The following is a 22,585-nucleotide window of genomic DNA, read 5'->3' on the forward strand; positions in this document are numbered from 1 at the left end:
ATAACACTTTTAATGTTCCCGATTGTCCACATTAACCGTTGAAATTAATTGAACTATTTTGAGGATAAAAGACCACAGCCAAACCACAGGGGCGTTGCACAGAATCCGTGGTTCGTGTATATATCGCATGATATATGCATACGTCTAGTCATTGTGAAACAAACTATATGCAGGTTATGAACAGATTGCAGAGTGAAGTCGGTGAAACGTGTAGAAAGACATCTGTGTGTCTTTGTTATCTAAACTTTTGGATTTTTAAAAACATTTTTTTTAAATATCCATTAAATATTCTCTCGGGCTGAAATGCATAGGCCCAGTAATGAAATTGTCGTCCTTGGCTGAAAAGATATACAATTATCTGTGTATTAGACGGGTCAGTTCGTTCTGTATGTTTGATAAATAATTGATTTTGAAATTTCATCCAGACAAAATCTTGAAACTCGATCAAAACTTGAGCACGTTTTATTGACAATTTTGTTCAAATGCAGGAAACATTTCGAAGTAAAGATTGTCTAGATCTGCATAATAGATTGATATTTTTTCTTTAAATAATAGAAAGATATTTTTTATTAAAGTGATTCATAAATATTTATTGTGTATGTATTTTTGACTATGTTTAAAGACAAAACAATTACATTTCAAGTGGACACCATATGCTTGCGTCAAGTGCACGTGTGATCGCGTGACGGGACGCCTCCACTTCCTCGGACGCGTCATCTGTGACCCCCACACAGTATACTTACGTCATCACTTTAAGCATTCTTATAAAACGGCTATACATTCACATACCACTTGTATGAGCTATATATAGATAAATGAGATCTATTTATAATTGAATTAATGTTCGTCAATTTTTCACAACAATGACGTCTATTACTTACTAATGAATTATAAAGCGTAAATAAAAATGGCAGTTGTTTCAAGTACAAGCAAAGAGGTGATAATAAGTTGACCGCATGGATTTACATAAGGAATGAAAAATATACAAATCGATTCATTCTGTTATTGTGAAATGCAACAAGGAGTGTTATTTAGGCTGGGAAGCGCGCTAATACCGTTACAGTCAAAAGCCATTATTTTCTTCCATATAAGACGTGCAGTTACCATTTATACAAGGAGTTTGAATAATCAGTTCAATTCCATTTACTTTATCGAGGATTAAATGCTGTATAAGGATTGCAGTCTGAAATGAGATCCTAAAGACATACTATATATATATGTAAATTGCGCAAATCACGTCCTTAGTCGGACTAGATGTTCCATCTGTCTTTAATTTTGACGTCAATATATAGATCAAATGAGGTAACGTTGTTGTGATGTCATTGTTTATGACGTCACAAATTATGAAATATTTGTTCGAATAACTCAATTAAGTTTCACATAGGCCTATGACAAGCGTTTTCGGTAATGCATACCACTGAATTATAAATGTATATAAAGATAATCCTGGTCTCGGTATTATCTTAACACGTTCTAGGCTACGCTTGTTTAGCGAGGTGATTCAGTCACAATGACCATTCTGATCGATTCCAATCGTGTTGAGTTCAAAATGCTATATTGTAGTCTTGTTTTAATTCAAATGATCTGATTGTTAATGATTATGTCGTTTACACACGCATTTTAAAAGAGATAGGCGTACAAGGTAACTCCTTGTTTCAAATACAAACTTTTATTAAAACAGTAATATTAGACCAAGTAATCAACTATTAAGTAGTCATTTATACATAAGAGATTCTTTTTCTTGGCAGGATATTTCGCAACAACTTTTAGAAAAGTATTGGTTTCATTTTCTCAAATGTTAAAGCGAAACCATTTAATGTAGAATTATTGCGAAATATCTCGATTATACAACAAAAAAAGGTGGAATGTTAGTACTTCCCCATCAAAAAGAGTGATTGCCATATTTTGTGATGTAAAATTTTATGTGAAATGTTTTAGGTATCCATCCGCTTTGTAACTTGAGACCGGCAATATATATTCCAGTCACTCCGATAACTTTGAGTAGAATGAGTCAAGCGGGTAGACGAACAATGACGTCAAAATCTCTTAGGCGACGACGATGGAAAATCCTTTAGCCAATCAGGTTCGTTTTTACATCAAGTGGAATACCGAGGAAGGGAAAACACGGCTAGTGATCTCGTGTAAGTACTGTGTTATGTCACTTATTGCACACGCAAGTGTGCAGGTCAAGATATACTGGTGTTCTTCTGTTTAGTGTAACAATCTTCAAGCGCTAAAACATTGCATTCGTGTCTTAAAACACCTCTCCGGTGTAATGCAAGTGAAACATAGAATCCAAAATGGCTGCCATGGCCTGAAAAATATGCATGTTTACTGAAAGATAATTATAATTTGTGTAACATTTAGCGTTTGGCATTCTATTATAACTAATCCGATTAATAGATATAATGACATAGGTCAAAACTGTATGCTGAATTATTTTAATTTGTAAAAGTATCGTGAAAATACGTGTGCCGGGACCTTGTTTTGCGACCGACGGTCCAGAGCCAAATTTAGATACACACGGTGTATGGAACGCCGATATAAGCTATAAGCTAGCCCGGTAAACTGTCAGGGCGGTAGAGAGGATTTGCTTGGTTAGTTTCCCTGTGGGTAAGTTTATTTTTCGGATATAGTAAGACCGTGTTTACTGTTAAACATCCAAGTAATGCTCAAGTTGTATATTGAAAATGTTTCCGGTTTCTTGACATTTTATATGCTGATAACTTTCTAATACACACCTACTACTATGTACATACTTGTGATCTATTTATAGCCCTTATTGGTAACATACATTATGTTACGTGTGGTAGACAGTTGTTGGCTATACAGAAGGCTTGTCGATGTCTTATGTTAACCGTACTTGTACAGGAAACAATATACAGAGTATGTCTATTGTAAGCCTGTATGTTGTTATTACAATTAAATTTATTTTTAGCGAAGTATTTCATATGCAATAACATTACACCTCACATCTGTCCATCTGGTTACTTACATGTTATGACATATATGACCATTGGTAAGTGGAGTATTTGATCTGCAGTCAATACAGTCATAGAAATATTGATAGATCTATAATTTATCCTTTTTCGTATTACTGGTAAAATTCATGAGTAAACATGTATTCCCTCACACAAAAAAATCCATAATTACGGCAGACATTCATTTTTAAAATTTAGACATGTTGTGGAATTAAGTAAAGTTTTGAAATTCTCAAAATTAGTACAAAAATGGTGTTATATCCGAGTATGTCTTGATATCAATTTTCAAAAACAATACATAAATTTACAGTAATATGTGAAGCAGATTAGAATATTTCTCTTACCAAGAAGTGCTATTTACTAAAATGTTCTAATTATCTATGCTTATAAGAAAATCTTGTTCCATTAATTTTGTTGAATTGTATGAATCTGTCAATCTTAGATTGTTCACATCAAACAGTTAGTCCCTCGAGCATATCAGGATACATTATTGTGATTTCTTACTGACAGTTTTGGATGGAATGACATTCTTTACCCCTCCAGGTATAAGGATAAGTCAATGATATAGTAAATCAAGTTTATGATTATGAGCTTAATAGCATGTTTGGAGAAAGTGTTGAAAGCAATAAAAGAACAAGGATTGCTATGTTGTATGAGATGAATTGTGATTGTGGTAATGACAGTTTTTCTGATGAGATCTGTAACCACAACATTGTTTCAGTTTTTATGCTGTAAAATAATAGAATATAGCAATATACTGGTATACTAGCTTCTAAGAAGCAACTTTTCTCCATCCTATTGAATGATATGTTGCATCACATAAATGGTACATCAGCTGGTATTTCACGAAGTGATTGCAATAAAATTCTGAACAAAGTAATTCCTAAATCTGGTTGATAGATCTTCAGGTTCTGATGCTAGTCTGAAGGTTCATTAGCTCATAACAAGCAATATAATTTTGAAGTGGTATCATTCAATGATCTATTGTCGTGTCAATAAATACATATTCTACTTCAGGTATATACCAATACACAGACTTGCCTATTGAAGGGTACAATCAGTGGAATGAGCTATATCCTGTTGAGATTCATGTACAGGCTTTTCTTTGATGATCAAAGCCAAGTTACATAGATCTTGTACATAGTTCACACCTGTCCTTTACAAGTCTTAATACTAGGATTAAAGGTTCAACTTATATTAGCTGTTTACATAACTTCACATAGTAATGGCATGCATGTTAAATCTACTTCCTGATATCATTTTAATTTCCTTTTGTATATTAAAGCCTTGGTAAGCCAGGTAAAACTGTCAATAAACAACTTGTTTGTCTGAATATTTTCAAATTGTTGATAATTTTTTGCTGAATTGTTTACCAGGTACAGTCAAACCTCGATATATCATGCGACTACCAAAAAACTTTGATTCATTAAGACTTTAATTCATTTGTTGTGGGTTATATTGATGTTTTCATGTTCATGGCCATATACAATTGATGACACAATATTTTTACCAGACAAACACAACAAAAAGTTAAACAGAAGTTTAGCTGAAAAGATGCATTTTCATCTTAAAATAGAACATTTTCTTTCAAGAAAAAACAACATAATTTTAAATAGAAATCAACATGAAATTGATAATACATGCTAACGTTCACATTTATACCTTCACGTCACACAGTAAATATATTGTAAGGATTGCTGTTGCTAATCAAGTAGCTTATTTTACAAATTGTCTCAGTGATAGCACCCATACTATATTGTGCTATTCAGTTTTGTATTACCCAGATGTTGAACATCTACAAAAGTCTTCATGTGTCAGGGTATAGGATAGGGATATTCCACCTGAGTGGTCACAAAATGTGATAAAACCAGAGGCTTTGGCAAGGGTATTTTTCCCTCATTCAAAATTACTGAAAAAACATTAGCTTCAGATGTCAAAATAGTACTACCAAGTACACCATATTACACAAAATTTGTATGATTTTATTATGCAATTAATCAACAAGATGACATAGAAAATGAATGCTTGGTACCTAGATTTTGCAAACAAAGATTGCCTAGAATATTAAAACAAAATATATACAGTCACTGAAAAATAACTATTTGTACACAAGTGTGTTACATTGTATCAGGCAGTGATGTCAATTGGGAAAGGACACTTCACATTTCTAAGCGTACAAGCCTGTATTGCATATAGGTGAGTAGTACAAGAACAGCGAACCTGGGTATATTGCCCTGGACAGACCAGTATAACATAGGTAGAGATGAGAGGAAATTCTTACTGTTATGGCTTGACAGATTTAACACAATCATAGTCCAGCATATGTATTGACACCAGCAGCCAGGCATTAGGTGTTGATTCAAAAAATCATCAGTACTCATTTAGTATTTTTAAGTAATTGCTATGTTCAATTAATACTTTTTTCCAGGTACAGTAATTACTGCTGAAAGTGTCAATATTTATTGTACCAATGCTTTCCCAACAAACACAGTGTAGACCAATTGAATTCATGTAGACCTACAGATATCAGTTTTCCATACAATGAGAATTTATTCTACTGTGAAATAGATGAATATATATAAGCACAATATATGTGTACCATTGTGGGTTCTCACAGAGGTCAACCTAAGGTGTGTTGTGGTCCTTATAGACTTGAGTTATGTGTATTGGTATATGCTTGCATGCTAACTGTTGGGGGTGTTAGAAATGGACTGTAAATATTTGATGAAAGCAGGAATTGTAGATTGCTAAAAATGGATTATTAGGAGCTTTAAAGCTGTTGAGCTACTGTATTGATGTAAGGTACAGAAATGTCAATGGATTCAGTTTTACAGTACTAATGAAATCATGTTAAAATGAAAACCTGCTGACTCGGATGATTTTAGATGCTGAAAATCCATGTGACATTGTCTTAAAGTCATCTAAATTATTAAATAATTGTGTACACACCCATTTTTATGAATAAATGATGTGCATATTGATTATGTTGTAATGCATATTTCATATGACAAGCTTGTGATCAGATACCGATCCCTGGGTGGGAGATCAATTTGATTGCAGATTTTCTGTTCACTATATACATCGTAGTGACAATAAAAATTTTAGTTCCCGCAGTGGTGCTTTCCCATTTCTGTTTGACATTTTCATATTAATATTACAGAGAAGTTATTAGATAAATCTTGATTGCTTCATTTTTATCACATCATTCCTCATTTACAAATCAGTGGCCTCAATTACAGTAATAGGATCATAATAACTATTAAAATACTCTCTCTTAAAAATGCAATGAAATGGAATTGGAGATTTGCATTGTGACATACAGATGTACAAAATGACTGTGCCAATCTTTTCTCTGGCTATAGCAAATTTTCATCAAATCGAAGATAAGGTTTGATATTTGTACATGGTTCTGCATCATCTGCTGCAAACAAGAAGTTCCAAAATAATTTGTATCTGTGAAATTTATTTCCGTTTTCAGTTTCCATAGTGAATATACAATCAAAAGTGTCTTCAAGATTCAAAAATAAAAAAGAGACACAACACTAGATTTTACCATCTTATACAGGCACAGGCTGCTGTAAAATTCAGGTTAAGATGGATACTACTAAAGAGATGAGGTAATACAGGTAATAATCAGTGAAATGGAATTACAAGAACTTCGTCATTGCTTCCAACAAACTAGATACAAAATTTAAGCTTCATTACAAGGTTGAGGATTGCAGTTTGCAAGATTTTCCTCTTGAATCAAGCTTAGAGTGAGTGATATGCAAATTTGTAGGTTTATGGTTTAAAGCATTTGCATCTTTTAGTCATGGTACACACATTTTCATCATTTTCTTTCTTTTGACAAGGTTATGATGGCTTAGTAAGACAAGTTCATGATGTCTATGTCACTTATACAGTTGTTAAATATCTATTTACTATATGTCCGACTCCTGGACCGGACTACATGTCAGACGGTTTAATTAGTAAACAGTAGGTCAAGGTCTTATTTTATGTCTAGTGCCTGTATTTTTTATGATGCACAAATAAAAAGTGCTGAGAATAGCCTGATCACTAGAGGATTATGATGGAGATCTTGTGCTGTCATCTGTGACACCTCGGAGCCATTGTTGTAGACATGTATGCATATATATTGTATGCAATGATTTTCGGCATTGTGCCTCAGGTTGTAAACAGTAACAATTTTCACATGTAACTTTATATAATTAGCTTTGACTGAAAATATCTGGCAGTAGGTAATATACAAGGTTAGTATTTATACCTCTCCTGCATACTGATATGTTTGATCACATTACTCAATGGATGTGATGATTGACAGGTGTCTGGTGTACCTGCCTCATCAATCTTGGACAGGTCTTTACATGGACCATCAGTAACTGCCTACAGGTAAAATTACAGTAGTTGGCGAGCCATGTCAATTTTTACTGTCACACTTTTTGGTGTAATATTTCACCTGGTCTTCCACAAGTAACAGTTACAGTCTTGGCAGAGAGAAAATATAAATTCACTTGTTGGTGGATAATGTACAATACAACAGGGACGTACCTGCCTTAAAAGTCCCTGACTACGTGTGATCAGTTGGTGTGAAGGAACTTCTTGATAGGTAATATAATTAAATATTTGAGTTGAAAGAATCAATATCTTGCAAAATGTTACAGTCAGGGAAATCTAATGTGGGTAAAAATTTTAATGATAATGTGTAAAAATTTAAGTTACCAGTCTAACCACCCCCAGGAAGGTCTTTTTGTGGTCACTTTTTAGTATAAATAGGATTAGGATGTGGAGCAAAGGGTGTTAAATTCATAGTAAATTGTAATGTAAGTATTCACCAATAAGCCCATGTCTTTTAATAATCCCATTTTAATGTCCATTACAATTTAGTCAAAATTTTTCTTTTTTCTGTTGTCATGAATTAAATGAACAAAAAGCAAGATCATGTTAAGAATGATGCAAGTTAGTGGAGTGTCATATGACAGGGTTTGTATAGCTATAACAATAGGTTGTGGAAGTTTGTTCATTGTATTTGTCAGATTTCACAGAGTTATATGTATTAAATAGCGGTGCAATCAATATTGAATAAATTTGTTCAAAATGTATAAAGCGAAGTGTATACTTGTCAGTCAGGTGTCCTTGATATATACCTTTAATTTGCTGACATGGATTCATACAACAAATAACAGATAGAATCAATTGTGATCACATGGACGTAAAAACAAAATATGTTGTCACTATAGACTTGCAGGAATTGTTATAGACAAACATCTTTTCATGTACACAAGCATGTGTAGACTTATGCATGAAGGGACCCTGCAGAGAAATGCTAATGAGGACCAATTGAAATATAGTTCACATAATGAGCACATCTTAAAATTTTGTTTCTTTTAATATAGCTTATGTCTGTGGTTTAGGTAACTTGTTGTGTCATCTTTTACTATATTAAAGTGAATCATAAAGATCTGGCATTGTGTGACTTTGATACATTTTAAATTGCTCAGGCAAGATGCATTATGTACACATATATATTATTAAAAGATATTAATTTGCAGGTATTAATATGTGATAAGACATTCAAAAATACCAGTGCATGTGATTGAATGATGTTCAGTATATTTGGTAGTTCATCAAGTAAATATAGTTTTTACATTGATAGGTATGTTCTTGTTTAAACTAAGAATCGGTAAGATTGCAGGCTAGACATGCTGTTTTACATGCAGAATAAATTACTACTGCTGCTATTAAAATGAGTGTGACTATGCATCTTCATACATTTACCTCTATCTCTCTCATTATTATGGTATACATTGGTGTGCTTGCTAGGTACATTCTTCGAACTTTACCAAGGTCAAACTTTTGTAAATGCTCTTGTCATACCATGTAGGTAGATGTTGCATTCATAGCCTTGGTGTCATATAGTGCTTGTGTTAATGTGCAATTTAAGGTTTTGCTTAGATTCTTTCCTTCTGACACTATATGTAATCTCTGATTGGTATTCAGGGATGATATCTTACAAATATATCATTTTCAGAAATTTCTTATTTGCTGGAAGATGGAAACAATTATACCAACCTAACCTATGTTTTCATCGTAAGTGCTCAAATACCTGAAGTACCTTTCTAGGGCATCACGCTAGTGGGAGTTTGTACCAATGATCAAAGATGGATCTTTTTAAGGGACCTCTTGTTTGTTGTAGGTCTTGCTGGGTATATTGGAGATGTCTGATGTGTTAAATATCATTTCATAATGTACTTGGGGATACATTAAATCTCTTGTTCTCCATTTATAAACTTGGCACAGTGTGTTGTATCTTTGTAAATTGAAGTAATTCCTGAAAAAAAGCTGTACTAGTTTTTGAATGGTATACAGTAAATGTACTGACTGTATAATATATTTTTATCACGGTGAAGTCTTACAACAATTCAGGTATTGAGGTGTTGTGTTATTTCAAAGTGATGCTAATACTTTACAATATCTTGAGGAGTTGCCCAAGTGATTCTGTTTCAAATCTCATTGATGGTACCATAAATTCTAGGGCATCTTTCATGTGGAAAAGTATGTACATATGTGTTCATATGAGTTCTCATGATGCCATCTTTTTTGTGACTTTTGATGTGTTCTATGTAAGTTCTTTGTTCAGATCCAGGTCACTCAAGCTCTTGTTACAGCCACTAGATCATACAATGCTTGGGTAGAGGATAAGTTAAATGATACTACACTATACTTTTGTTTATTTTCACATATTTTTCATTGCATCTGTATAAAACAAAGATTGTGATGTTAAACTATCAAAGGTAAATGTTATAGTTTACACGTACAAATGTATATGTATAAATAATGCTTTGAAATTATTGAATCAGAGTATTGATTTGATCATACAAAATCTGCATGATATTGATGTGAATGTATGTTAATAATTCATGTTTTTAAAAATGTTTCCCAAGCACATGTTGAGATTTGCATAAAACCACACTTTGTCATTACTGTTGAGCGATATTTTGAGTATACAGATGATGCTATTATAGTCACTAATGTTCAGTTATATGTTTATAAATATTTCATTATCATTCATTGTGTAATGTTTTTTACAGATATTGCTCGGATTTCTGACGTGTAGACACGGAGGAGCTGACATATTGTCTTCAGACGAACCTGTAAGTTACCATTTACTTAGTCCCTGACATTCCTTTATTCATGGCCAAATGATAATTCCCAATTTGTTAAGACCTGCTCTATGTTACACACGTATGAATCATTTCTTTGTCTCAGGCAGTTTGAAACACACAAACAGGTATTGATACCGATGTGATGATTGTTCATGGCAAGGAAAAAGCTTGACATATGGGGTCAGGAATTTAAATGGCCAGGATTCAGCTAAAAATGTTCTCCAGTAAGGTATTGTTCCTAGGTAGCATGTTGGACCGCCAACAATGGTTCTATTTTAGTATTTGCAGGTAGCTATAAAATTTACATGTAATTCCCTGCTGTTCATTGAGTATACTTTTATCATTTGTGAGACTTCAGTTACAAACTGTGCTATTAATATTGTTATGCATTATAATGATACCTGAACACAACTTTATCTTTCAAATGTCTTTTGAAAAACTGCATTCATAAGGATTCCAAATTAATTTCAGAGTCCACAATATATTTATGGTAATATAGCTCATATCAGGTACTATATAATTATAAGGTCTACTGAGTTAGCAAAACAAAATGTAAAGCATCTGAAGATTTACCAAGTTTTTCATTTGTAACTCCAGCTCTGCTTTCATGTAGCATTGATTTCACATTACCACAAAGAAGTCCTATAAAAATGTCTAGTTTCCTATCATTATTTACGTCTCCCACACAACTACTGGCCAGATTCATTTTAGTCCAATCATTGGAGTTTTGTTTTGGTTGAATCACACTCCAGCCTCAAGTGGGCTCCCTTGCCAAAAAAAGCTTGCTTGGATTACGAGGTTAGCAAGGTACTTTTTATTGTAACTCTGAATAAATAACTTTATTCATTCTTAGAGCTTCTTTACAGAAGTATCTGCAGTTGAAATTGAGACTATGGAGTGTATGTAAAAACATCAAAAACAGTTATCTCATGTTTGATCAAACATCACATTGGAAATCTGCTCTGTTTAAATAGTGGAGTTCTGTTAAGTTAGGCAAAAATAGAATTTATTGTGCTTTGGGTTATAGAGTCAAAAATTCAAAATAGATTCAGGCCTTCATAGAATATAAAAAAATCTTGTCTTGTGTTGTTGTTTCTTTATGTAGAACAAAATAATTTGCTCGAGACTTCAGCTTGAAGTGTTATAGGCATCTGAACAAATATGTCAAAAAAACATATAATACTGACAACAAAACTAATTGGAAAGATGGTCCTGTAGCAAGAACATCTACATTTACATAGCAGTTGATATCTTTATGATCTATTGATCAGGAACAAATGTCTTATTAACTTTTGTATACCCTAAATAACAATTTCACATACCCAGGTATTTAGTTAGGATGAACTTAATTTGATATACTTAATTGTAATAACAAAAAGTCATTCTGCACAAGTCTGACATGACCTTTTCAGCAGACATTTGATGGCACTGTCTGAATATTTCTTTTAGTAACTAATTTCAATGTGTTTGAATCTGGCTGTTTTGTACAACAAATGATGTGGTTGAATTTGGCTCCTTAAACACATGGTATTTATATTGAGAAAATTTGTGATGCTTGATGTAACAACAGTTATCTCCTGGGTAGATGTATGTTTCTGGGATAAGGTAAAATAGATAACATGATTACTATTTTTAGGTCATCTGACCTGTGCTTCATCCGTCGTCGAACGCAGTGCGTAATCTTTTGACATTTAAAACTTCTTCTCAAGTTCCACCAGCTCGTACTTGCATGAAATGATCCTGAGATGGTCTTGACCAAGTGTTGTTATTTTTCAGATCAGTCTGAAATCCAACATGGCCGCCATGGCTGCCATCTTGAAAAACATACTTTTAACTTCTTCTCCAGTTCCACCATTGCCATTGAGCTAAAAATTTGTTAAGGAAAGGTAGCCAATAAAGCGTTGTTATTTTTTTACCTTGTCAAAACTTTGATACGGCAGTCAGGGAGACCATCTTGTAACATGATTGGGCAAATCATGGTTTTCCTGTGCAATACCTATTTCAAACTTCTCAGGTTTCACCAGTGGGAGTGAGCTCAAGCTTTAGTGTCCAAAAATAGGTAACACTTGTTACAGTTATCTACTCCTCACGAACACTACCATCTGCATCATGGAAAACAGCTTCTTAGTAAGATTTCATTCAAAGTAGAAAAAATAACTCTTCTCCTTGTGGAGAGTTTTTGTAGTCAGATGACGGTTAAGGCCCATGGGCCTCTTGTTGAAATGAATCGGGATGTACTTGACAGGATATTGTATGCCAATTTGTAACAACTATTTTTGTAAGAAACGACGACAGACTTGACAGGATATTGTGGATTTTTTTTTCTAATGTATTGGTAACAAATTGACTTTGTTCCAGTAGGGGACATAGTGGTAGCTAAGGTATGGCATTGTGTAGGGACACAGTGGTTAGCTATGAGGATTGTGTAGGAACATAGTTGTGAGTTACAGGGGAAGTGTGTAGGGACACAGAGGTGAGAAATGAGGATTGTGTAGGGAAGTACTGGGAATAGTTAGTTATGAGGATTATGTAGGAACATACTGGTAAGTTAAGGGGTGAGAGTAGGTACAGTACTGGGTTATGGGGAATGTGTAGGGACATAGTGGTGAGTGACGGGGGGGGTGGGGGGGGGAGGGGGGAGTGTGTAGAGACACAGAGGTAAGTAATGAGGATTATGTAGGGACTTACTGGTGACTGATGGGGTGAGAGTAAGGACACATTGGTTAGTTATGAGGATTGTGTAGGAACGTACTGGTAATAGTTAGTTATGAGAATTATGTAGGGACGTACTGGTAAGTTACGGGGTGAGAGTAGGTACAGCACTGGGTTATGGGGAATGTGTAGGGACACAGAGAAGAATTTTGAATTTTGTATAGGGATATACTGTTAAGTTATGAGATGAGGGTAGGGACATCATGGTGAATTATGGAAAGTGTGAAGGGACAGAGTGATAAATTATTGGGAGTATTTATGGACATTATGTTGATTTTTTTTTTTTTTTTTTTGTATTGTAGGGACATAATATTGTCATATTATGGGGAACGTGTTTGAACATAATTGTAAATTATGGGGAATGTATAGAAAGAAACTGGTAGTTCATGAGGTAAGGTAAATGTTTCTGAACATAAATTGCAGATACCATAGAGGTGTATACCTATATAGCTTATAGGTGCTCCTCTGATAGGTGCTCGTAAATCAGCAAGGCTTGTCTTCTAATAATCAATACAGATTTCCACCGAGTCCTCACAAAATTGGATCTTGTTAAAACACTGTCTTCCAGTATGAGGTTTTGGTGTGGTGGATGGAGAGAAGCCATCGATTGAATGGCTAGCTGGCTTAGTGGCTTTCTCATCTCCCTGCTGTTTGTTTCCTCCTGATTGATTTTATTGATTCATTACGTACATTAAAACAGTTGTGACATTTGCTTACAGATTAAAGTGTTAGTCCTGTACAAGTTACCCAAGCATTGACATCAAAATTGGGTATTTTTTACCCTTATAGATTATGTGTATCTTTGTTCAAATTGTTAAGTTCTTATTGAGTAACACATACCACTGTTACTTTATTCATTTATTTTATTCATTTAACTTGCTTAACGTCCATTAATATGGCCTTTCAGCAGATGAGACTATTAATGCAATGTCTTTATATTGATGTTGATTTGTTCAGGATTTGTTTAGGAGAGAGAAGTTTCTGTTATGGTCTGGTTGAATTGATAGGTTCTTCACAATTTCACTGCCGAATCATCTGTCTGCTGCTTTTCATGATACATATAAGTCTAGCTGTTGGTTCTACATTAAAATCATTATCCACAGTAGCTTCAAAATTGATCATTGATCCTGTTGCTACCTTAACTCAGGTAGTTTAAATTAAATTCTGAAATCTATGTCTAACAATTAAATTAAATTAAAGTTTTCTTTTTAAAAAAGATTATATCCCAATCTAATACTCTCCTTACATCAATCCAATTGTCTTTTCAAACTGATTAATTGTGGTATACAGTGATAGCAGTTGTTATACAAAGGTAAACCCTGAATTGTTACTTTGTGTGATGTTTCTTATTCCCCCACCAGGAACTGGAGGGTTGAGGTTGTAGAATCCCACAAGGAACTGGAGGGTTAAGGTTGTAGAATTCCCACAGGGAACTGGAGGGTGGAGGTTGTAGTCCTCCACTAGGAACTAGAAGGTGGAGGTTGTAGTCCCCTACTAGGAACTAAGGGTGGAGGTTGAAGTCCCCTACTAGGAACTAGAAGGTTGAGGTCGTAGTTCTTAACCGCGAACTGGAGGGTGGAGGTTGTAGTCCTCCACTAGGAACTAGAAGGTGGAGGTTGAAGTCCCCTACTAGGAACTAGAAGGTGGAGATCGTAGTTCTTAACCACGAACTGGAAGGTGGAGGTTGTAGTCCTCCACTAGGAACTAGAAGGTGGAGGTTGTAGTCCCCCACTAGGAACTAAGGGTGGAGGTTGTAGTCCCCTACTAGGAACTAGAAGGTGGAGGTCGTAGTCCTTAACCGCGAACTGGAGGGTGGAGGTTGGAGTCCCCTACTAGGAACTAGTTATTACTTTGCAAGATAACCAAGTAACAAATTTCAGTTAATTAAGTCACAGGTGTGTAACATTTATTCCTGAAATATGTCATGCCTTCATTAGTTCATATGTGTCTGTATGAAAGTATAGAATAAAATCACAAGTGTGTTAGATATCTAAATATTAGTTAGTAGTTTAGAAAATAAATAGGTAGATGTGGTCACTGTCACTTGGGTATATTGGTCAAAGTATACTAGACATAGTGGTTTAAACCATACACACCTACACACACACAGGCTCTACTGATCCACTATGTATGGCTCACAAGCTCCAGTGGGTCAATATTTGTATAGAAAATTCAATATTAAATTGGATTTTCCACCTCTGTATTAGACAGGGTATGTTTACCTGTTTGTAGGAGCTGTATTGCTATGACATGTTTGTATCAATCTTGCTTGAGATTTGCTGTAGGTCTTGAACCAGTGAGGCACACATGTGTCTTCTTGTTCAGAGACCAAATCTATTTCTTACAATTTTTGCCATGATTTAGCGAATTTTATGAATGTATTTTAATCATGAACATTTTACATCAAGACCTCCAGCTGCTGAAATCGTATGTTTATGCACACTGGCCATAATGGAGAAATTTGTATGATTTATCACCATGCTTAGCTATAATTTATCATCAAGTTAAAAAACTTGATTGCCAGCTTGAAACAGATTAATGCTTAAAATATTAATACTTTTTTAAATCCTGAATGTACACAATAAATGACATACACTGAGATAATTTGTTAACAATCCCAAGCATTAAAAACAAATAATTATTTGACAAAAAAAATTTGTGTAAGGCTATACAGAGAAACACTTATAAAAACAAGGGACCCACATTAACAGAGGATTAAATATCCAATATATGAACATTTTACCGGAAATGAAAGAATCAAACCTATTGGCAAAATATCATGGCTTGATATTTGTTGTAGAAGTAAATGGACACGGGATTGTTGCATCCCTGCTGGAATGGTGCGAGTGTGTATTATGTAACATCTAGTACAGGCAAAATTTTAATAATCAAATGGACGCCAGAACCGATGTCATATTTTGTGATATGGGCCAGAAATTGATTTATCTTGGCCAGCACAAGCTGATGGCTGCTGGGGTGTTTGTGCTCAGCTTGTTGTTCTGAATCCTGTGTTCATCAACAAGCCAGATAAGTCCATGGTACTGTTTCTGAGGTTATTGTCCTCATTTGAGTGATTTTGGTGATTTGGATTGAAAGAATTCTATAAGAAACATAGTTCCCAATCAATTAATTGTCCAAAATTCTATAATTAACATAGTTTGTAGATCGATTATAATGTTTTTGGCATCCTTATTTCCAAGATTTGGTGATAAACATTGAATGGTGTCTGAAAATGGCATTTCAACATGAAATGTCTATAAGGATTCTGCCATTGCTTTAGAATATAGTTATCATATTTGGCATATTGATAATTAATGTTTTATTTCACTTACATTTTGAACATATCTGAACACATGAGTGCTTATCATATATATTATCTACCATTATCCAGTCACTATAATATTATAATATCAGTTGAGGCCTGATTGTCTATGATATAATATAACACTTACTTTCACTTGGATAAGTTTCATTTATTTAAAAGCGTATTTTTCATTTAACATTCACAATTAATATGAATACCAGATGTAAAAGATACAAATTTTCCATGAAGCATTAAGCTTTGTTGAATCTGGTTTCAATGCATGTTGACTATCTAAACGCCAATTCAATTAAGTTAAATATTTGCTTTTTGAAACAGCAGTATCTCATATTTTGATTGTATTCGAACAACACTGATATAAAGATATTTTGCATTTAGCTACTTTCCATCATGTTTTCATTTGATTAGTCTGTACATAATTTAACTGGTGACATCATGTGATCAGAAAACGAGACATTTTAGACCATGTTGGAAGTTCATCATGTAGTGCAGAGCCAGCGTTTCCACATTGCCCTGTCTCAAAGCTAGAGCTTGGAATCTCCATGTACGGTCGATCAATACAGGAATTTTCTCTATAAAAGGGATTTTTAATGTTTGAATTCAGCAAATTTCTTTTCTCCAGTACAGATTAGCAAGTTCATTTGGCAGCATCCCAAAGAAAATTGTATTATCCTAATACATTTAGGAAACTGCAAGGACATTTTCAGTAGAGAATTTACAGGAGATGTTGTTAATGAACAAGATATTGTATGTAGTTAAAAAGGACTACAAATTAAATTGTGAAAGGACTTAAGGTAGAGAACTATAAAGGGAAATCATCTTGTGATATCCAAAAATATATACAAAGTAGAAAATTAGCAATGTATAGAGATTCAAGATCAAATACTGTAGGAGTGGGACAAGGTAAGAAATGACAAGGAAAATGTATGGTTTTATAAAACATTCAAGGAAATTAGGAAATAAAGAATGAAATTATCAAAAAACAATGCTTGTGTGTTTGTGGTAATAATGTAGAATGATTCCTGATGAAGGAATATACTTAAATCTTTTGTTTATATCTGTTGAAAGGTGGTTTCTAATAAAAAAAATTTCCACATATGTCTTGGTGAAATCTTTTGACATCATGTTTGACAAGAAGGATGGTAAGCTGCACACTATCCATGTGTTAAGAAAATGTGTTAAATTATTTCCAACAAAGTTCTATATATAAGTGCATGATTATCAACGATGTCTTTCTTTTAGAATCCATGCATATTTAACGTGTGCATACAAATACGGTACTACATTTTCCCCATAGCGTCAGTATCTCACTTACAGATACTACGGATCGTTACATGTGACGTCAAGTTAATGTTTTTTTCTGCAGCTCCATCGAGCTACTGATTTGATTTCCTCAGTATGTAGTCCATGCAGAGCTGGTTCAAAATCAGGATTGCTTCACTGGAGATAGATAGTTGAATAATGGTCAGGGGCTGTATGTGGTAAGTGACTAACTCGGCAATGGTGAATAGGTCCAGAATCAATACCATCGTCTCCAGATAGATGGCCAGGTCTCTTGATATTGTTAACTACACATACCTCACAAAGCTTTTATTTTGTACAAATAATTCCTGTCTATTGGTGCCACTTTTGATCACAGTGTATCCAATCAGATTTGGTCTAACATTTCATCCAATCAAATGTGGCAATCTGTTAGCCAATCAGATTTATTGTTGTTGGACTGTCAAATTTGATTTGGTCATGGAGTTGTTTGTTTCAGTCGGATGGAAGATATGTTGCTTATCCAATCAGATTTTGGATCTGATGCCTTTAGCAGTTCTTACAATTACATACAGTGTAGCACAGTTAGCTGTTTATTCATTCAAATACATTGTCAAGTGCAATGTCTGTTGACTCAGTCAAATATCTTGTGAAAATGTTATTAGGATCTTTTTAATTTTCTATAGAATTAATTAAAATGGGTAAAGATCTTAAGATGTGTTTATATTAAATAAGGAAGATATATATATCTAGATCTATTCTTTTCAGGAATTTACATTGATTATGTATTTCCCCCCAAGTCATTATTCAAGTGTATATAGTTCAGTATATATACAGTTAATTTTTAGCTCACCTGCCCAAAGGGCAAGTGTGTGTATGATGTGGCACATCTTGTGCCCTCCATCTGGCATTTTTCCATGAAACAATTTCTTTTTCAGTAATCAAGAAGTCTAGAATCAAGGTATTTTGCATAAGGGTTCCTGGGATCAAGTTCTACAAGTTTTTGCATAAAATGATCTTGACCCATATTCAAGGTCACAATGGACAAATTTGATAAAAGAAACTGAGATAATTTATTTTCAATAACCAAATGGCCTAGAATCAGGATATTCAGCTGATAGGTTCCTGGGATGAAACCTTACAAAGTAGGGGAAAAGAATTGATGTTTGATCAATATTCAAGGTCACAGGGGTCTGATTTGATAAAACACCCAAATGACTTCCCAGTAATCAAAAGGTCTAAAATTAAAATATTGGATGGTAGGTTCCTTGGATGAAGACCTACAATGTTCACAAAAAATGACCTTGACAAATATTCATAGGGGTCAAATTTGATAAAACACTTAAAGGTTTATTTCGCAAGTACCTTAAGGCTTAGAATCCTAGAATAATGTGATTGACTTGTACATTTTTGGGAGGGAGCATGACCAAATTAGGAAACAAATTTGCGTGACCAAGGTCACAAAGGTCAGATTTGATGAAACACTTTCATGACTCCTTCTCATTAATCAAAAGACCTAAGATCAGGATATTTGCCGGGTAGTTTCCTGACAGGAAGCAGCTTAGAATCCACATACATGATGTATTTGGACTAAATTATTGCACTAATAGCAGGTGAGCAATACAGGCTCGTTAAACCTCTTGTGGAAGTATAATTATTGCATTTGCTGTCCTAGCCTGTATTTCTGGAAGCTTCTCTTTGGAAATGTGTACTAGTGCCAAAATATTTGGAATCAAAATAGGGTCCTGCCATTTACAAATTATGCTCTTTGTCAGAGGCTTTATCCTGATTCGTAAAAGTTCATTTTGGGGTTGTAGAGTGTTTCTGATGCAAACAGTTACTCTGTACTGAGCTATACCCCTTTATTGTTATATTGTTGCCAAAGTCAAGAGAGTTCTCCTTTGTTGCATACCACATAGCAGTTACATATATCAAGCAAATGAAATGAAATAATTTACTTGACAATGTCTTTCTGCTTCACAAGCATTACAGTCTTTTCAGCCATCAACAACTGATGTGGCTTTCAGTTGCTTGAATAGATTTTGCAACCCTTGATTCAATTTTAAGTTTTCAGTTGATGAATGTAACAAATAACAAAAATGTTCAATTGATTTTAGAAACTTGCATTTTCACTTAAGTACACAATATGGATCTATGCCGTTCTTCAAAAGAGTATAGGTTGAGTTCATGATGGCACTTGTTTGGATTCAACTTTGTGTTCCTTAAGCTATTCTAGAAATAACATAGCAACATGCTGGTGGGAGCAGTTGCCTTACATGTTCACTTCCAATGTTATTTTTAATCAACACCACGAGTTATTGATGCATGTGCTAAATAAGGAACATACTCTGGCAAATTAAAGGTCATTTAGTTGCAGGAGTTGTTCCCCTTATCATTGACTTGTCATTGACTATTAAAATTTCTTCACAGAAATTGTCATTGATTTGTCAAACCTCTTTTTGTGAATGAATCATCTGATTTTATTGTGATCACTTCTGACATTGATATGGTAATATACTTTCTACACTTGATGAGATGTATATAGCTGCTTTCCGGTATCAGTGATTGGGAAGTGGCAGCAGGTCTCCAGTTCCTGTGAGGACTGTTGGGATGTATATCAATGTGTCCGTTGCTTGGAAACAAGCTAGATTTTTTGATTTGCTAATTTCATGCATACATGTATATTGCACCAATTGCTTTGGTTTATTTGCTGGATAAAAAGAACATCTTCTCTAGGGGATGTCATCACATTCAGACAAAACTTGTAAAATTGTGTGTTGTTCTGTCCATGTTCTCCAAGACTATGATTAAGGGTTCCAGCATCATTGAGTGTAAGATTGTGGATGATTTGTAATATTGTTGACAGTTGATTGCTTCTAAGATAGTGTATGATTGATTGATCTAAAGATTGTTGATGATTAATTGATTTCAAGATTTCATATGGTTGATCAATTATAGGACTTTGTGTGGTTGATTGCTTCTAAGATGTTTGATTTAAGATAGTGTATGATTGATTGATTGAAAGAGTGTGGATGGTTGATTGTTTTCAGAATTTAGTATGGTTGATCAAGTAGATATTCAGACATGTTAAACTTAGGCTGAGTATCTCTGACTAGGACAGGCACCTCTAGAATGTTGTTTTGAAATTATAGCATAAAAACTTGGAAGCTAAAAGATGTACAAGGATTAATACTTAACGGTTGAGAAACTCAGGACTCAGGAAGAGACATTACAAGGGGGTAACTAATTCCCAACAAATATCATCATATCCGAACATAAACTTGAGTCTAAGAGAAAGATCAAGATCTGTACATTCATACACTTATTAAGAGACAGAGAGGAGGTGGGGGCTGCAGGGTGAGAATGATGAAAGTATCCAATAGGAAGATGTTAGGGAGTGTGTCATTTTATCAAGAGTATCAGCAAAGTTTGAAATTATGTGGACAGAAAAAAATTTATATATAATATACCATTCTTCTCATTAACTATATAATCCCTCATCAGATGTGAGTATTCTTTAATCTGCCATTAGTTTGTTTATCACCAATACCATTTTATTTCACAAAGATAATTGGGATATTGCACATTGCATATTACCATTAAATGTTTAAGAATGCCTCTTGGCTTAACTAGTTGTAAGATAAGACAATAAGATGTTAATCTTTTAAAAAGCTTTCGAATGTCAACAGACTTTTGGTTTAGCTCACTAATGTGAAATGTCTATATATCATGTACCATATTGACATAAAAATCATGTTGATTAAAGTGTGTGTTTTTTTACCTATTTTATATCCAATTATTTTGCAGTGTAGATTTTTCATGTGTACAGTTTATCCAAATGATTGAAATATTTCAACAATTTCTCCAAAGACTCCCTCTAAATAAAATAATGTCAATGATTTAAGTGACCTTTCAATGTCTGAGTGTGTTCACTGTTGTATAACCACCCAGCTGTACAATTTCTATGATTTCAATGGAAAAACTATGGACATTCCATGGAAAATTGTCTATGGAAATTTCATGGATGATTTGGACAAATTTTCCATAGACATTGCATGTACATTTCATAGACATTGTTAATAGAAAATTTGTCGAAATTCTCCATGAAATTTCTATTGACAATGTCCTTGAAATTTCAAGGATTTTCTGTGGACATTTCTATGATGAATAAAAACTTAAGCAAGTCTATGTTTCATTAGATTTATCTCCCCAGGAGGAAATAGTTTGGTGAAGAATTCTTCAGTGACCATCTCTCAATATACTTCTTACATTGATTTATTGTAATAGACCACCCTTAGACTTTGTTGTACTGTAACTTGTAAAATGTTCTGTAGTCACACTACAATCAGTGGATCACCCATACCTGCCACCAAAATGTCCTTGAAATACAAGTAGCATCCTCACAGGATCTACTACTGTTTTTGCCAACATTGAAATGTATTTACTTTTCAGAAATGTACATCAATTAAATTTTTTTTACAACATTTTAAAAAATTAGCACCTGTACATAACATTTTGTGTCATGAATGTTATGTCCAAAAATAGAATGACATTGACTTGTGTATTTCCGCCTTGTGGATGTGTATATCCTAGCAGTGGTTGGTGTCCCAATAATAGCGAATGTAGTGAAAAACCTCTGAACATGTTTTTAAGAAATTAAATCATTTGTCATTTGTGTAAATTGTGTTATAATGTTACATCCCTGCCATTGAGACTAAAAGTGATTTACCTCTTATTACAAGTACGTTGGTATATATGTTTTACGACATCATGTTAAATGCACGTATCACAGATCGGTTTCCGGCTGTTTAACGGGCGTCTGCACTACCATGATGCAGAAGATTACCTATATAATAGAGTGGTGATGATGCAAGTCCAATGTTAGACTCCAGCCATTACATGAATATGTAGACCAACCATTGAAATATTTTGTTTGAAATGACAGAATTTATCAGAAACAAATCTAATGATACAAGTCATTGAATAGTTGATATATTTTACCGCAAAATATTGTTTGATGCGGTGTAGTGTACATTCTTACGTCTGGATGAATTACTCTTAAGTGTGAACGTTGTGTTTGATTCTTAGCCTCTTACAACACAAGAAAACCCCAAATTTACAAGAAAGACATTTTGATATTAAATGCA

General features: G+C 34.0%; 1 protein-coding gene across 3 annotated transcripts in view; it reads left to right on the forward strand.

The window, feature by feature from the left end:
• Positions 1-2,110: 2,110 nt before the first annotated feature.
• The window catches only part of LOC132555126 (plasma membrane calcium-transporting ATPase 2-like), a 146,215-nt gene continuing 125,740 nt past the window's right edge, over positions 2,111-22,585 (forward strand). For all 3 annotated transcript variants that reach the window (XM_060219474.1, XM_060219475.1, XM_060219469.1), the window contains exons 1-2: positions 2,111-2,141; positions 10,070-10,132. The gene's annotated coding sequence lies outside the window, so the exon portion shown is untranslated. The remainder of the gene's footprint in view (positions 2,142-10,069; positions 10,133-22,585) is intronic.

The sequence above is a fragment of the Ylistrum balloti genome, unplaced genomic scaffold, assembly GCF_031769215.1.
Source record: "Ylistrum balloti isolate Yb309-2 unplaced genomic scaffold, AGI_CSIRO_Ybal_v1 Utg370452, whole genome shotgun sequence".
NCBI classification, from domain to species: domain Eukaryota; kingdom Metazoa; phylum Mollusca; class Bivalvia; order Pectinida; family Pectinidae; genus Ylistrum; species Ylistrum balloti.